This window comes from Propithecus coquereli, unplaced genomic scaffold (genome assembly GCF_000956105.1).
Source record: "Propithecus coquereli isolate 6110/MARCELLA unplaced genomic scaffold, Pcoq_1.0 Scaffold110, whole genome shotgun sequence".
NCBI classification, from domain to species: domain Eukaryota; kingdom Metazoa; phylum Chordata; class Mammalia; order Primates; family Indriidae; genus Propithecus; species Propithecus coquereli.
This window is the reverse complement of record NW_012134970.1, coordinates 5,880,046-5,898,027: the sequence shown is the minus strand read 5'-3', so window position 1 is coordinate 5,898,027 and position 17,982 is coordinate 5,880,046. Positions and strand designations below refer to the sequence as shown.

The 17,982-nt window shown below is 37.9% G+C and overlaps 1 pseudogene; it reads right to left on the bottom strand.

The window, feature by feature from the left end:
* Nucleotides 1-10,960: 10,960 nt before the first annotated feature.
* On the bottom strand, nt 10,961-13,235 carry LOC105814587 (annotated as a pseudogene).
* Nucleotides 13,236-17,982: the final 4,747 nt, after the last annotated feature.

Here is a 17,982-nt window from a genome sequence, read left to right as displayed (position 1 = left end):
TAAGATTGAATTAGCTAAGAAGAAATTAATTTCTAGGGATGTTTATAAGAAATGAAAGTCTTTTCTAAAATAAAATTCTTGATTGTCCCTGAATTATCAATACTTACCATTTGGACCTTTTAGAACTTTCCCTTGAAGGCTTTATACTTTTTGTGTGGGTCTTATTGTCTCATATAAATTTGCCAACTCCCTGTGGATAGGAATTATTTTTTTTAGTTGCTACCGGTGACTTGTGCATAGTAGGACCTCATTAAATATTTGCTGCCTTTTTAATTTAATGGGTCAGGAACTATGGTAGGCACTGGGATTGTAGCAATAAACAAAATAAACATGATCCCTGCCCTCTTGGACCTTATTATCTAGTAGAAAAAAATAGAGATATAATAATCACATGAATGAATGTATAATTTGAAAATTGTGAAAAGTGCTATAAAGGAAAAGTAAAGAAATAAAATTTGATTTGAGGAATTAGAGAAGGTATCTCTGAGGAAATGATATTAACACCTAACTGAATAAAATTAGCCAGGTGGAGAATGTATCAGTGTAGGGCCAGTGAGGAGAGAGAAACTACATGGTAATTTGAACAGGGGAACTTTAATATAAATAATTATTAAGTATAATGGGGTGATTGGAGTGACAATGGATTGCCTAGTGAAAGATAAGAAAGTTCTAAAGAGTAGAGGAAGAACAGGTAGAGGAGCCAGCCATTACTGCCAGGAGAGATCCAGACCTTGTTGGAGAGCTCACATTCATGGGTCACTGGGTAGCAGAGAAGTCACTGTGATCCAGAGGAGTGGAACTTGAAGAAACTTCATCCTCTGGAACTTGCCAGAAATCTATTTTCTAGGGTGCCAGGGAAAGTTGTTTGTGGGTAAGTATCTCACAGGAGGCACTCTGCTACAAAACTGTACAAGGTGGATGCCAGAAGAAGCTGCTGGCTGCCATGCATTACAGAAGTCCGGTGTCAGAGAAGTTGCATCTGTGACAGGAGCCTGGTGTCAGCAGGCTGCCCATGTTTCATGAGCCTACCAAGAAAGGACACCATCAGGAAAGACCTTTTCCCTCCTGCAATGTCTCTCTAGTGCCCTCTACTGTCAAACTTAACATTATCAATTGACAAAAGAAAAAAAAATATTTCAAGGACCCAGATATATTTGCACAAATCAGGCAAAAGGATAAATTGGAGCGGAGAAGCAATAAATCTAAAACTAGCACAGCGTGGAAGAACAGATCAGGTTAGTAGGTAGCATATGCAAAGGCTATGAGTTTGGAAAGAGCTTGGCAGTTCGGAGGAATGAAAGAAGGCCAAAGGCCCCTCGTGTGAGGGGGGAGAATGGAGTAAGGTGAGACTGAAGAGTTGAAGAGGAGGTTCTCTCTTGAGTGGTTGCCTCCCTCACAACCATGCAATGGACTCCAAAACCCTGGTATAAACCCCCATTGGCCATGTCTGTATTAATTGATCTAGTCTTCTGGTCATGCCGATTCATTTACTCTATCAGGTGGTCATTAGTCAATATTTAACGAATACCTACTCTATGCCAGGCACACATTATACATTAATGAGGAAGACGGACCTCTCTCATGGAGATAGTTTGGAGAGTAGATAATAGATCCAAGGGTAAAAATCTGATAAAGGCCAAGCCAATCAAATTCTTTCTTATGATAATTGGAAAGTTTAAAAAGCACAGAGACAAGACTAATCACTTTAATGGCAGCACTCCAGAAAGACAAATATGCCAGCACCTGCTGAGACTCCTGGAGGTAGATTTGGCTTTATCGCCTCCCTAAGTCTTGGTTATTCAACTTTTCCTTCGTAGTCAGCTGCATCTTTATCCTGAAACCAGAGTCTGTTTCTCTTGCTTGCAACCAAAAGAACAAACTACTGTAAGGGTATATGTTAGTTGGGGCAAATCAGGCAGGGACTCTGATGCCATGGTAAAGACTGTGGACTTTATCTAAAGTGAAACAGGAAGACATTGAAGTACAGGTTGAGCATCCCTAATCTAAAAATCTGAAATCAGAAACGCTCCAAAATCCAAAGTTTTTTGAGTACCAATAAGATGCCACAAGTGAAAAATTCCACACCTGACCTCATGTGACAGGTCATAGTCAAAATGTAATCAAAACTTTGTTTCAGGTACAAAATTATTAAAAACGTTATGTAAAATTACCTTCAGCCTATGTGTATAAGGTATATATGAAACATAAATGAATTCTATGTTTAGACTTGGGTCCAATCCCCAAGATAACCCAATATGCATATGCAAATATTCCAAAATCCAAAAAAATATGAAATATGAAACATTTCTGTCCCAAATATTTCAGATAAGTGATACTCTACTTTCATTTTAAGCAAGGGAGTGACATAATCAGATGGTATTTTAACAACTTTCTTTGGCTGCTGTGAGAAGAATGGAATGGCAGGAATGTGAAAGAAAAGTGGGTAAGTCAGTTGGGAGACTATTTATTTTTCTGGTTGAGAAATAAAGTAATTCATACTAGAGTGAGGACAGTGGAAATGAAGAGAAGTGGATCATTTTGAGGTACTACAGAGGTAGAATCAATTGGACTAGGTGACAGAATTGGATGTAAAAGGGAGAGGAGAAAGAGGATGCCTTCCGGTTTCTAGCAAGGGTGACTTGGTTGATAACAGTGACATTGTCTTAGACAAATCTGGAGGAGATTGGTGGGAGAGAGCAAGAATTCAATCTTATTGATTTCCAAAGGTCTTTATTTAAACCCAAGCCAAATAATACTTTAATCTATTGTAACTTTCTACCTTTGTCTAGAAAAACAATTGGCAATTCATTTTTGAATTTTACATTGGGGGGGGTGGGGAGGAAAGAGAAAGAGTGTTAAATGGTAGTTAAGAGCTGCTATGGGTGGAAGGACTAGAAAAATTAAAGGCATGATAATTACATGGGGTCTTAAATAAGAACTACATAATTTAAGCTTTAGAATAAATTCATTCTGGAGGAGAACAGAAAGACTGCTGCTGCATTTAGGTTTTCGAGGTCTCATTTCATTTTCGAAGAAACTATTTCCCCCCACCCTCCAGAAAATCAATCCTCTTCCTTATTCTGTGGGAATCCCTATTTTACTATTTTCTTTAGCATTTTTTAATAATGTCCATATTACATGCAAGATATAACTACCAAATAAATTAATTCCAAGAGTCTTGCACTATTGCTGTAATATAAGCTAATTCCCAAGTTCTGTGCTTTTTTGGGGATGTGATATGTAAAGATAGAGTTCTTCATTAGAAACTCACTGGATTATTAAAAATCTTAATAATTCTAATCCAAATTAAATAGGATACATTGAAAACATTGCAAATAATCACCATTTAATTTTTAAGAGATTCTATTTAAAGCTACACTTGAATTTTATTACCAGTGTCAAATTCCCAATGAAGGCTTTTTTTAAGGATTATAATCACTAATAAAAAAATTTAAACCATATCCACAAAAAACATGACTTTCAACTGGAAGATCAACCACACTAGCTTGTTATTGTCCTAAAGAACTTATGTTAAGGGAAACCATCACATTAGGTGGAATAATTTTGGCTACAGTTCTCAAAAAATCTAACTACAGCCTAAACAATGAGGAAATACATGATTGGGAAACAAATCCCCGAGGTAGGGCAGGCTTCAGTGCTCTGTTTCTCTGGCAGTTTCTTGGCTCTTCTGTCTTTATGTATTGGCTTCATCTTCAGCCTGACAGTAAAAGGGCAGCAGCCATTCCAACCCTCAAATGTAAGGAAACCTACTCTTAGGGGAAGAGCGAGGCAGACACTACTGGAAGCTCTCACAGAATTATAAGGAAGAACTTTAGAATTTCAGATAAAAATTTCCTCACATTTCATTGGTTCTACGTGGGTCACATGCCTGGTTCAGAACCAATCACTAACACAGGGTTAAAATTACCATTATACTGATCAGGTCTGTATCAGTCGGGGTTCTCCAGAGAAACAGAACCAATATGAGACACACATACACACACACACGTATGTGTTAATAATATATAATGAAATATACATAAAATGAGGGTAAGCCACTTAAAGTTAACTGATTGTTGATATTATCCACATCTACAAAATACTTTACAGTGACAGATTAGTATTTGATTAGATAACTAAGTACTACAGCCTCCTCAAGTTGATGCATAGAACTAACCATCACAATTTTTATTCATGAATATGTGAAGAGTTGAAAAGGGATGGAAATGGAAACCTGTACAAAATTGGTCCTATTAAGAGGAGGGGAAGTGGATACCAATTGGGCAAGCAGAAATACCCACTACTAACATGGATCATAAATAAGTTGTTACCACTATTCTCCCACTGAAACTCCCCAAATTGAGGCGTATATTTATAATGATGAATATTTTCTCATGCAGAAATTGTGATCATATCATGGAGGTGAGTCGGGTAAATGAATTTATAGCACATGTAATGTTTGGAGAGGCAAATGCGTAAAAAGTGTTTCTTTCCATTAGGAATTGTACCAGTGAATTCAGGTTAATTTAGCTACAAGTTATAGAGAAAAAACACACACTGAGGCTTAAATAAGATAGAAGCTCATTTCTGTCTCAGATTTGAGAAGTGTGGAGGCTGTCAGTTTGGGGTTGAATAGTACTTCATGGTGTCAGGGTGACAGGCTCCCATGTTGTTGTTCAGCTACAAGTGGTTCCATTCTCAAGGTTTCCTCTTGCTCTGAGATACTGGTAGAAGTCCAACCATTACATTCACATTCTGGCTGGTAGAAAGGAAGAAAGAGAGATCATGTGTCTTTCTTTTAAGGGCATTCCCTGGAAGCTGCACTGACCATCTCCACTTACATCCCACCAGCCAGAACTTAATCACATGGCCACAACAAGCTGCAAAGGAGACTGGAAAATTCAAGCTTTATTCCAGGTAGCTAATATGCCTTCCAGGGTGCCCAGTTGTCCCGGTTTGCCTGGCATTAAGGGCTTTCATGAGACACGAGACTTTCAGTGCTGAACAGTCGGTTACTACAGTTCTACATTACTCTAGAAGAAAAGGAGAATAGATATTGGCAATCTCTGCCACAATCAACTGGGGCTCTTTTGTTGTAACTGACAGATGTTAGAACCAAAATGAACTTAATTATTATTAATCCAATAATAATAACAATAATAATTTATTGGCCCATGTAACTAAAAAACAGAGGTCTGTCAAAAATTGCCTGTTCTCCTGCCTCTCTGTTGGTTCTATCCTCAGAGAGGCTGTCTGCTAATGGTGGCAAAAGGCTGCCAGCAACCTTCGGCTTGCAGCCTCAGAATTAGAAATCCATCAGAAAAGAAGAGGATTTTCATCTCTAGCAGTCGGAACGGAATCTGAGAGCCTGACCCTCATTCACTTGAATTTGATCATGTGCTTATCCCTGAGCCCATCACTGTCCCCACGTAAGGCTGAGGTCTCCTCCCACCTTTGGAGCTGAGATTGGGTCAATTCCGCCCAAATTATTTGACTTGAAAACAGGGAAAGGAAGGCTTCATTTTTAAAACCGTGGGTACTATTGCCAGGAAAAGGGTGATTGGGAAGCTAGTGAGTAACAAAAACACAGATGTATGCTACAAATGGTATTTGTATAGTCCCTAATCCCTTAGCCATACCTACAATATCTGAAAAGCAGAGAGGTGCAGTCTACTGTCAGAAGGAAAACTTTGCTGTTAGACAACCAACACATGTACCGGAAGTTTAGATGATGGCATAAAACGGTTTAAACAGTCCTTCCTATCTGTCTTTCCTTCCTCATTTCCCTCCCACCCAGTCCTTGTGGTCTTCATTAATCTACTACCCTTATTCCAGTCAACCAATTTTAACCAGTTTTCTTACATAGATATAGAATATATGAACTTTAGGTTCTTCAAGTCCTGGAGAGAAAATTATCCAAAAGGCTATTAAAACATATGAGAAGGAGGCCTGAGGTTGTCTCTGTAACTTAAGCAAACCAAAACACAATTCATTGAAAGCAGTAAAACAAAATTTAAGCTTAACCAATCAGAAACCACCAACTAACATCTAACTAGGGACTTTCCACAGGATCATACCTAAATAAACCAAATGTCTAGCCATAGCCAATCAAGTACAGTTTACACTTGAACAGCACAGGTTTGAACTACACAGGTCCACTCATATGTGGATTGTTTTCTATAAAAGTTATACCAAGTGTGTCTGCCTCTGCTGTCTCCCCTTCCAACTCCTCTACTTCTTCTGCCTCTGCTACCCCTGAGAGAGCAAGACCAACCCCTCCTCTTCCTCTTCCTCCTCAGCCAACTCAACATGAAGACCTTTATGATGATCCACTTTCACTTAATGAATAGTAAATATATTTTCTCTTCCTTATGATTTTCTTTTTTAAATTTTTAAATTTTTTTTCTTTATCATTATTCTAAATATCTCAGGACCTTATGATTTTCTTAAAAATATTTTCTTTATCTTACTTTATTGTAAGAAAACAGTTTATAATACATCTAACATATAAAATATGTGTTAATTGACTGTTTTTGGTATTAGTAAGGCTTCCAGTCAAGAATCGGCTGTTAGTAGTTACGTTTTGGGAGACTCAAAATTTATATGTGAATTTTCAACTTCTCGGGTGGTTGGCACCCCAGCCCCTATATCACTCAAGGGTCAAAATCACTTTGCTTCCATGGTCAGCCTGTGAAAGCTCACTGCCCACACTGGGGAGCATAGCTCTCTGATCCTGCCTATTCATTCACAAATCATTCTTTACTCAAATAAACTCTGTTGAATTTGATTCGTCTAAAGTTTGTCTTTTAACAAGCCCAACACACTTTTGTCTAGTTGATCTGCGCATGTTTCATAGTTTAACATCAGTGATTCTGGGCAGTCTCTGTCACTTTCCTCAGTCTCACCAAAATCCCTCCTACATACCTATACATATAACTATCATATGTATGATATATCTCACATGTGTATATGTATGTTAGTATGATATATCTATTCTGTGTTTTTGTATTTCAAATTCTCTAAGACAAAAATACGTTTTGGTCCATAGAGTATGACTTATGGCTCACATAATAAGTCAGAGTGGTAGTGGTATAAATTACTTTGCCATTCAAATAAAGCATGTATGTGTAGTACTTTTAACTTCCCAGAGAATTACTGCATCTTATCTCTAAGTCTTCTCAATGATTCAATGAAGCAGATTGATATAAATATTACTCTCCACACTTCACAAGTGAAAACCTGAGGCTGAGAAAACTTAGGTGATTTGCTTAAGTTAGCACAACTAGCTGGTGGCAGAGTAGAGATTATAATCTCCTGGCTCTTAGATCTTTGATCATTACACAAATTTGCTACCACTGTGACATTCTTCCCTATCCCTCCACTTTCTAAAACTTCAACTGCTTTATGACTGGCTCTTTGGGGAGGATATGTATCATACTGGTTACCAAGAGGGGCTTTGAACTATGAGACACCTGGGTTCAAATATTATCTCTGTTCTTTTACACTTACCATATGATAGCGGAAAGTTAATTAAAATTTCTATGCCTCAGTTTCTTCATTTGTGAAATGAGGGTACTAACTACTCCTTGGGTTGCTGTGAGAATTAAATTAAATGATCTATGTAGAATATGTCAGTGTATCCCCCAACATATAGTAAACAGCACACAAGAATAAATAAATGATAATTAACTGCTAGTCAAAACCCCAGTCTTAATCCATGCATTCACCTGTCTTTTCTGATCATATAGCAAGGCTGATGAATACTGCTGTGTGAAAGCATACAATACAGGAGATAGATTCAACATAAATTAATGGCCTCTACCTTCAGCTGAGTCAGCAGTCTTCCCTATATCCATACTTGGTTCCTTCCTCTATTTCCCACAAAGGCATTTAAAAACTTCACCACTTACATCCATATCAAGGATTCAGCAATAAAAAGAAATGACTCAACACATGCAACAGCATGGATGAATCTCAAGGGAATGATGGTCGGTAAAAAATACCAAACCTAAACTGTTATATATTGTATGATTCCATTTATATAACATACTTGAAATGATAAAATTATAGAGATAGAGAACAGATTAGTGGTTATTAGAAGTTAGGGATGGGGAAATGTAGGTGGAGGGAGGGAAGTGGGTGTGGTTACAAAAGTGTAGCACATGGTGAAACTGTTCTATGTCTTGATAATGATGGTGGATATAAGACCCTGCATGATGAAGTTCCATAGAACTAAATACACACACACATACACACACACACACACGTGAATACATGTAAAACTGGTGAAATCTTAAAAAGGCCCATGGATTATATCAATGTCAATTTCTTCATTGTGATATCATACCATAGTTTTGCAAAATGTTCCTTTGGGGAAACTGGGGATAATGTAAAATGGGATCGTTAGGTCCAGCGGAGACTTAATGGGTGGCAAGGAGGTGGCTGAGGGCGGAGAGCAGGAACCAAATTGTAACTAGGAACCAAATTGCAGCCAGGAACTGTTCTCTGGTGGGAACATACATAGTAAAAAGATCCTAGTAACCTTTAACTGACTTAGAGCTCACTACTAGCTAATTAGCATGACATGGGTGGAGCTTCATGAAGGATTCTGGGGAAGATTCATGTGCAGAAAGGGAAACTGTAATATAACCAACCTGTTATATAACCCCAACCTGTCAATCACCTCAAATGACAACCAATCCTGCCAGGAGGAAGGCGGGACAAACTAGTGAGCTTATAAAAACAGTATGTGCTCAGACTTTGATGTCTTTCACCACTCATGGAGACTGACCCATTCCACTCTCTCTGAAACATATTTTCACTTTGTGTAGCTTTCTTCATTACTTTCATTCTTTCTTTTATGTGATCAACTGTATAAAATTGCTCTGTGTGATTATTCCATCATCGGCTTGACTCAGTACCAGTACTCATTCTTGACACTGGGAACTGGGGGACCAGGGAACACCCAGATGAACCTAACAGGATCCCTTTACACTATTTCTTACAACCACATGTGAATCTACAATTATCTCAAAATAAAAAAAGTTTAATTAAAAAATTTCACCATATTCATACACGTGATGCATCGTTTGAAGTGGGTTTTGACGATAGAGATAAGGTGGAGGTTTTGGGGGAAACTTCTGGTTGGAGGGACTTAAATAAGCAAAAATAAGAGAGGGAGAGAAATGAAGAATATATTTAAAGAAAAGAAAGTGATTGAGTTTAATGGGAACTTAGAGTACAACTAAGTAAATGCTATAAAACTACAAAGGAACATACCTTGGCGTACTGAAATGAAGAGTTTGAATTCTTGGAACTTAATTGTATAGACTGTAGAAGCAGACAGTAATGCTAATGGAGAACCGCAGAAGCATTGTACTGAGAGAAGAGAACTGAGAACAGACCACTGGGTCATTCTGAACTCTTAGACCATCATTTATTACTTTCCTGTCAGCAGTTTCAGTAGAATATCTGAAAAGCTAAAAAGATTCAGTGCACTGCCAGACAGTGGACTTATCTTGCGATAAGATCATCGTCCCGGATTATCCAGGTGGGCCCTAAATCCAATGACAAGTATTATTGTATAAAACAGAAGAGAAGACACAGATAAAAGATGGAGACAGGGATCAGTGACAGCCATCTAAGACCAGGGCCCTCACCAGACACGGAATTTGCTGGCATCATGATCTTGGATTTGCCAGCCTCTAAAACCGTGAGAAACAAATTTCTGTTTTTTATAAGCAGCAGTTTGTTACAGCAGCTCAGACAGTCTAAGACATCCCGAAACTTCATTACTAGGTGAATATCCAAGAGATATTCAAACATATGTCGACACAAAAATTTTTACACAAATGTTCATAGCAACATTATTCATAAAGCCAAAAGTTGGAAACAACTTAAATATCTATGAACTGATAAGCCATGTTTCATTAAACATTATTCAGCTGTAAAAAAAGGAATTATGTGCTAATGCATGCTACAATATGAATAAACATTAAATGCATTATGCTATGTGAAAGAGGCCATACACAAGAGACCACATGTCATTCATATTAAATGCCCAGAATATGCAAATCCATAGAAATAGAGTAGATTAATGATTGCTCAATGTTGGAGTGGATGGGGGATATAATGATGATAAATAAAGGGCAAGGGGTTTCTTTTTTAAGCAATGAAGATATTCTAAAATTGTGGTGATGGTTGCATATATCTGTGAATATCCTAAAAAACCACTGAAACATATACTTTAAATGAACGAATTATATGGTATGTGAATTATATTTCAATAAAGCTGTTAAAAAATGTGTCCTGTATTGAGTACCTGAAGCTTAATCCATAGCAATTCCTACCTACAAATTCAAAGGCTCTAATAGAACCATATGTAATTCATAAAATAATCCAGTGGTCAAAGCAGAATAGTCACGCCTAGATGCCACTTCATTTAATATTCATTACTCTGAGACTAAACTTGGAATTTGTCAAACACAAAACAGGTATATATTTTAGATGGATATCTAGTAAATTTTAGAAAATGAAATATTCCTCTTTTTAAAACTTGAATATACTGGATTTGATTAGATAGGAATCTACTGTCAGTACCGAACAAAATTGAAACTGGAGATGTTGGCAGGAGACACATTACGGAGCCATTGGGATGTCATGATAAGGAGTTTGGACTGTCAACCGCAGATGGTAGAGAGGCCTGGATTGATGTTCAGCAGGATAATGACAAGGTCAGATTTCTCAAAGAAATACTGGTGGTGAGGAGGATGGACCTGTAGGTTTAAGTCTAAAGAGAGAGAGACCAGTTGGGAGGCTGTTAAAGTAATCCAGGAGAGAGGGGGTGATGGCTTAAACAATGGGAGTATGGGGATGGGTGGGGAAGGGGGGCAGGCATGAGAAAATAAGTATTATTTATAAGGTAAAATCAGTGGGAATTGCTCATTAATTTAGCATAAAGTTAATGCCGGGGAAACTGCTTTGTGTCTGATAACAAGAAAAATGCATCATTTAATTTCTAAATTCTTAATCTGTTGAAGTCAAAGTCCTCGCCACTCCATTGTATAATGTTTGTTACATTAACTTTGGAGATTAAGAAATGATATTAATGTACTTTGACCAGGCTCAATGTTTAGCAGTTTGTTTTTCCTCTTCAACTTATTGACAAAAATTAACAGATCATAAAATACAATATCAGAGCACTGCCAGAATTAAATATACTTTCATTTCTTGTATTCAATCCGGAATGTTTCCTCCTTTGCCTTCATTGGCTATAATAATATAATTATCTCTAGAAAATGCAGTTTACTTTTCCTGGCTTAAAATATCTTATGTCTGACCATATTTCTTAGCCCTACATCCCTCAGAGAAAGAAAGCTCTACAATCTCCAATCTGCTTTCATGCCCTCAACTCTTTACTATCCTGAACTTACTGTACCAAGATTCTTCCTAACAACCACCTCCCTCCCACTTTTTTCACTGTACTGCCTGGAACTGATCCTCCAAAGTTAATTGATGTCTCCATCTTCTCAAAATTTTTTCCTATTTTTTTCTAGTGGACACCTGACTATAATACATGGTTCACACACTCTGAAGTCAAGCTCCCTAACCATAACTCTCTTCAGCCCTACTAACTTCTGGATCCCTCTCTCAAATTCAGTAAAGATGTTGAATCTTGCTTCATGTCATTTATCTTCACCCTCAATGCTGCCATAATCCTAGGGTAGTCTAACACCCCGGTGAACCAGCAAACCATGCTGTGGACCTCAGAAATCTTGAACTTCAAAACCTAATCTCTGACCGCCTCCCATATATCCTTTACAGTTCCATCATGATCTTACACCATAGGAGATCTTTGTTCTAGAAAAGCCTTTGCAACATTTTTTCCCAATCTTTTTAGCTCCCCTCTGGCCTCTTTACCCTCCTTTTGTAGCTTGGGTGACATGATTGATTTCTTCAACCAGCACTCTCAGTTCCCTATACTTTCAACCTACAGAACCCAACCCTCTGCCCTGCCATTCAGGTGGTAAGCTCTGTGGCACAACAGCCTCATTGCCAAGCAGATTGGTGTCACTCTAGATTGAGCTGGATCCTTCATGCTGCCTGACAGACCTTAGTCAGCTGTGGATGGCTGCATCCTTTGCATTTATCACTCCCTTACACATAGTAGACACGTATTTATTAAATTATTAATTATTAATTAATTTATTTATTAATATTTACATTAAACGAGTGAATGCACCTTAAAAATTTTCAAGTCTCTCCCATCCCTTGTCCCTGGGTTCTTCTCTGGCTCTTTTCCATTCTGTATGTAAGTTCCAACATCCAAACTTTGCAGAAGTATAGCTTGTACTTACTGCCTCCTGTTCCTGATTATTCTGGATATTGTCCCCATCTTAAGATCCTTAACTTAATATCTGCAGTGTTCCTTTTGTAATTTAAAGCAACATTCACAGGTCTTAGGGAGTAGGACCTAGATATCTTAGAGACCATATTTAGCCTACCAAACTTCAGAAGGAATGTGGCAATACCAGCATTTTTTAAAAAGGCTGTATTTTTCTTGTATGAAAACATTAGTGTGGTGGTCACAGCTGGAGCCTGGGTCCTTTGCCTGGACACTCTGGTGTAGATCTTCAAGAGATGGTCAGTGAATTCTCGATAGGGAGATACAGTCTCTTTCTAGAGGTCAGGGTGAGATAGCTGTAGGTCTTCGAGATGACATCAAAGATGGCCTTGGCAAAGTTGCCTGGGGTGATAGTGCAGTCTCTGCCTAAAATATAGCAGTTGGCGATACCAGCCATTATCAGCAGCTTCCCGGGCTGTGGGGATGAGGAGGACCAGCACAGAGCCGCAGCTGTCTGTTACCTTGCAAGGGGCAGCGTGGGGCTCGCTAGTCTTATTTCCCCAGTATCCTTGCTGCATGGGGACTATAGTGTGCTTGACCAGGATGATGGCCTCACTGATGCCAGTGGCTACTTCCTTGGAATGTTTAACACCCAGACATGTCCCTCATAGTCCCAGATGGTGACAAATGCCTTGATCCTGGTCTGTTGGCCAGCATGGGTCTGCTTTTGCGTGGGCATAATCTTCAAAACCTTGTCCTTGAGGAATAACCCCAAGAAAAAGTTGATGATTTCAGACTATTTTATGGGTAGAGAGGAGAGATATTTCTCCTCCAGAGACTTGGTCTTCATGTCTTTGACCAGGCAGCACAGCTTGGTGACGGGATCCACGCCTTGTCTTTGGTTCTTCCACAAGCTTTGAGACCTGGCCTAAGTGCTGCTGCAGAAGCCTCCCTGGAAGATGAGGCCTCCTATTCCAGGCCACCCAGGGGCCTTGGGACCCTTCTGCAGCATTGGTCACATCTGTCATTTGATGTTTTCTCAGAGAAGAAGCCCAATATTTTAATTTTAATTCAATGAGCTCTATGCTGGACTTCTACAGAACCATAAGATGATAAATTTGTGTTGCTTTAAGCTATTAAAGGTGTGGTAATTTGTCATTGCAATAGAAAACTAATACACTCATCTCCTTAGCTGACTTTTAAACTATACAGATCTATCTTGAATCAGTAACAAGAGACCTATATCCTAGATTCTTGCCTAAGAATCTAAAATTCTAATCGTTTGCTGCCAGCTCTTACAAGATTTAATTATTAGAAACTACTAATGCCTAAAAGATAACCAGCCTTTCTATTACTATCAGACAGACCAGTGCTGTCTAATACAACTTTCTGCAATAATGGAAATGGTCTATATTTGTGCTACATTTCATATAAATGAAATCATATAATATATGATGATTTGTGGCTAGCTTTTCTCACTATGTTTTCAAGTTTCATCTACTTTGTAGCATGTATCAATACATCATTTCTTTTTATGGATGAATAAGATTCCACTTTTTGGATATACCACATTTTGTTTACCTGTTTATCAGTTGATGGGCATTTGGGTTGTTTTCACCTTTGGTTATTATGAATAACACAGCTATAAACATTTCTGTACAAGTTTTTGTGCAGACATCTGTTTTCATTTTTCTTGGCTATATACCTATCAGTTCAATTGCTGTGCCATATGTTTAATTATTTGTGACTGTTTTCCAAAGTGGCTGTGTTAGGTAGATTGCGAGAGATTCTGGGTCTCGCAGGGATGAAAGTGGGTGCTGTTGCCCCCATCTTGGTCCTGCCCCACCCTAATCCCACCTGAGCTACTGCCATACCTGGAGGATGAGGGAATACCCTATGAATCAGCTAATCATAACTTAGCACACCAGCTGCAAAAGAATGCAGAGGACTCTCTAGCTCATGGGCCAAGCAGCATAGGTGCCATAGAATCCATAAATTGACCTAGAACAACCCACATGTGTAGTAAGACAGGTCATGCAACTCTCAATTGTCCAATCAAATTGGTTCCATGGTGACGTCTGAACCACTAGGGAGGTCCCAATCCGGGCACTACAAAACAGGACGCACTTTGGTGCATCTGGTCATTCTTCGGCCATAAGTGTGCCAAAAGCCAACATTTCAGGCCGAAACCTGACAATCATACTGATTTTTTCTCTCATTTTAGATGTTCCTTTTCATTTTTTATGGTCCTTTTCATTTTTTTAATTATCACATGGTTGTGATGATTACATAATACAATTTGACTTCTGTCCTTTATACTTATCCTAAACATTTCCAAACACAACTTAAAATATCTACTTATAGTCAGTCTTTCAACACGATGCATTACAATGTAATACATCATTTCCCAGTGGTTGCTTCTTTATAAGTGACCTTGACTTATATTCTGACTCAGGGTGTCACAATCTCTTGGCGGTATTTTTCGAACTATATTATTGCAGGCATTACTTGTTTTCTTGGAGCATAACCAGTGGGATAGTGTTGCCAAAAAAAATCATACTTGGTTTGGATTATTTCATTGTGAAAAATACTTGGCCAAATTGAATATTTGCAAGAAGGGAAGGAAATAATAATGAAAGAAACAGAGGGGTTATTTGGAAGTAAATAGGGACGTATAAAATAATTTGTAACCCAATAAATATATGACTATTTTCTTCATGTCCTTTAATGACAAGTTATCTGTGGGGAGAGGATGGCTGGAGGGACTGGTGAGCATGAGGCTGGATATAGGAACTGCCCTGAAGAAGAAAGGGCAAGGGATGGTGGTAGGTGCAAAGCAATCTGAAAAACAGAATGCAAATGTAAATAATTATTACTATCACATCATGATTAGGGAGAAAGTATTCAATCTAAAGAGTTGATCTGAGAGACAAAGATTAAAGTTCATGGTTTGTGTTAGGGCAACAAAACGGGCAACTCAAATCAAGTCAACACAATGGACATTTGTTAAACTGCTCTATACTTAGCGTTAATCCTGGGACACTGTGGATACAAAAATGAACAAGCACATGCTGTTTTTTTTTTTAATTTTAAGTTTTTAATTATTATGGCTACATAATAACTGTATATTTTTATAGGGTGCATATGATGTTTTGATACAGGCATACAATGTGAGTTACTCAATCAGGGTAATTGGGATATCCATCACCTCAGGCATTTAACATTTTTTTTGTGTTAGGAACATCCAATTCCACTCCTTTAGTTATTTTAAAGTATGTACTAAATTATTGTTGATTATAGTCACTTCGTTGTGCTATCAAATATTGTTCATTTTATCTAACTATATTTTTGTACCCATTAACCATCCCCACTTTATCCCCCGCCCCTTTAACAAGCACATTCTTGATAAGCTCATAATTTAGGTCACAAAAGTCTCTGAGAGCACGAAGTAAAAAAAAATGGTTCTTTAGGAGATGGGGTTTGGGGACTCTATTGCGGTCTTGAAAGATTAGTAGGAGTTTGCTCAGCTGACATGGAAAAAAAGGCATGAGCAAAGATTTCCTGTCAGAAGGTCCTTGGTATATGTAGGGAGCAGAAAGTAGTGTAACTTAACTCAAGCACAGTTTTCAAACATAATTAATAAGAGTCATCCTTTCAAATAAAAATTTTTTTAGAACTCTAACATACAAAATATGTAAAAGTGGTTCTTTATAGTTTAAATGTATTTTCTCATTTCAATTGTGAAATATTTTTCTGTTAGAATCAGTGAGAATAATAAAACTTTTCTGATAAGCAAAAAATTTGCAACTGAAGGGTTATAGCTGATGCTTTGCTTATTTTTGTCTTTTTTGGCTGCACAATACTAAGAAAATTTTAATTTACACTGCAGCTTGCCCTAGAGTCTCAGTACATGCTTCAATTAAAGCAGATCATAAGCTTGAAAGAAAAGTAGCAGGAAATGTTTGCTTTAATAGTCAATCACCAATAATATCAATCACTTCTTGTTCACATATATAAATATAAATATGTTCACATATATAAACAAGATATAGCCAAATTTGAAAGTAACCTCTACAGCTATCTATAGTACAACATCATCATGCTGTTTTTGAACAATTACTATGCTGTGATAAGAAATAAAGCTAGGTAGTACATGTGTCTGATTAGGGCATCCAAGTATTATATACTTATACAAATTTAAGTGAGTCAACATGCAGAGGTCTCACTGACAAAAAGATAAGTACAGAACTACAACCATATTTATCAATAATATATTTTATAAGTTCAAACATGAGCATTTACTTATTTTTTTATTTTTTGAGACAGAGTCTGGCTCTGTTGCCTGGGCTAGAGTGCTGTGGTGTCAGCCTAGCTCACAGCAACCTCAAACTCCTGGGCTCGAGCGATCCTACTGCCTCAGCCTCCCCAGTAGCTGGGACTACAGGCATGCGCCACCATGCCCGGCTAATTTTTTCTATATATATTTTTAGTTGTCCAGATAATTTCTTTCTATTTTTAGTAGAGACGGGGTCTCGCTCTTGCTCAGGCTGGTCTCGAACTCCTGAGCTCAAACAATCCGCCCACCTCCGCCTCCCAGAGCGCTAGGATTACAGGCGTGAGCCACTGTGCCTGGCCCTAAACATGAGCATTTAGATAACACAGAAACTATATTTGAAAGTCTGTCTCCCAACTGCACAATCTAATACTATTTAATATGTTAAAATCAGGGATATGTATCCCAATTGAGTGTGCACTTCTTTATTATAGTTGATAGAACAGTTAACATATAATCTGAAATTTAATTTCAAAATATACTGTTTGTGGAGGTTAGATGGTTTATTGAGGCTAAAATAAATCAAATCTTGGCTATAATTGAATGTTGGCCTTCAACCTGTAGCTTTGAAAGATTTCTTGAACTATTTTAGGAAAAGATGTGAGAAGACCAGATCTGTATTTTAAATAATAATTTTAAGAGTGGTTAAATCTGAGGGAGAATGGAATTTTATTTATTTATAAAGGAACTATAATAATCAGATAAGAGAAATTGAAACTAAGGCCCTGAACTAGTACAGAATGGGTGAAACTGGAGAGTTGGAGTCAGATTCGAAGATATCTCAGAAAAGAGGGAGGTATAAAGATAAAAGCAGCTTTTAATAACACATAATTTAGGGTTTGAATCTTGCCTGATGTTTTCTAGTTTATGAAAATATAGAAAGCATTGCTATAGTTTGAATGTGTGCCCTCTAAAATTCAAATATTGAAAGTTAATTACCACTGACAGTATTAAAAGGTGAGGCTTTTGGGAGATGATTAAGTCATGAGGGTGGAAGGCCTTATAACCAGCCCCCCACTGAACAAATTTCAATGACCTCCGTATAATCCACTCCCTTAACTACTTGACTTTTTGAGTTGTTTCCCAGAAATGGTGGATTTTCTGCAACACAACAGGAGCTGATATTCTAAACGTCCCTGGACAGGCTTCCTGACAAGATTCACCATCCCCTACAACCTTCCCTCAATGCACTTAGCTCCTTTTTAGTTACACCACAATCTGCCCCAAGGCATGTGGCCCCTCCTTTAAAAGCCCATGATCTCCCTTAGTCAGAGAGATGGATTTGAGGCAGATTCTCCCATTCTCC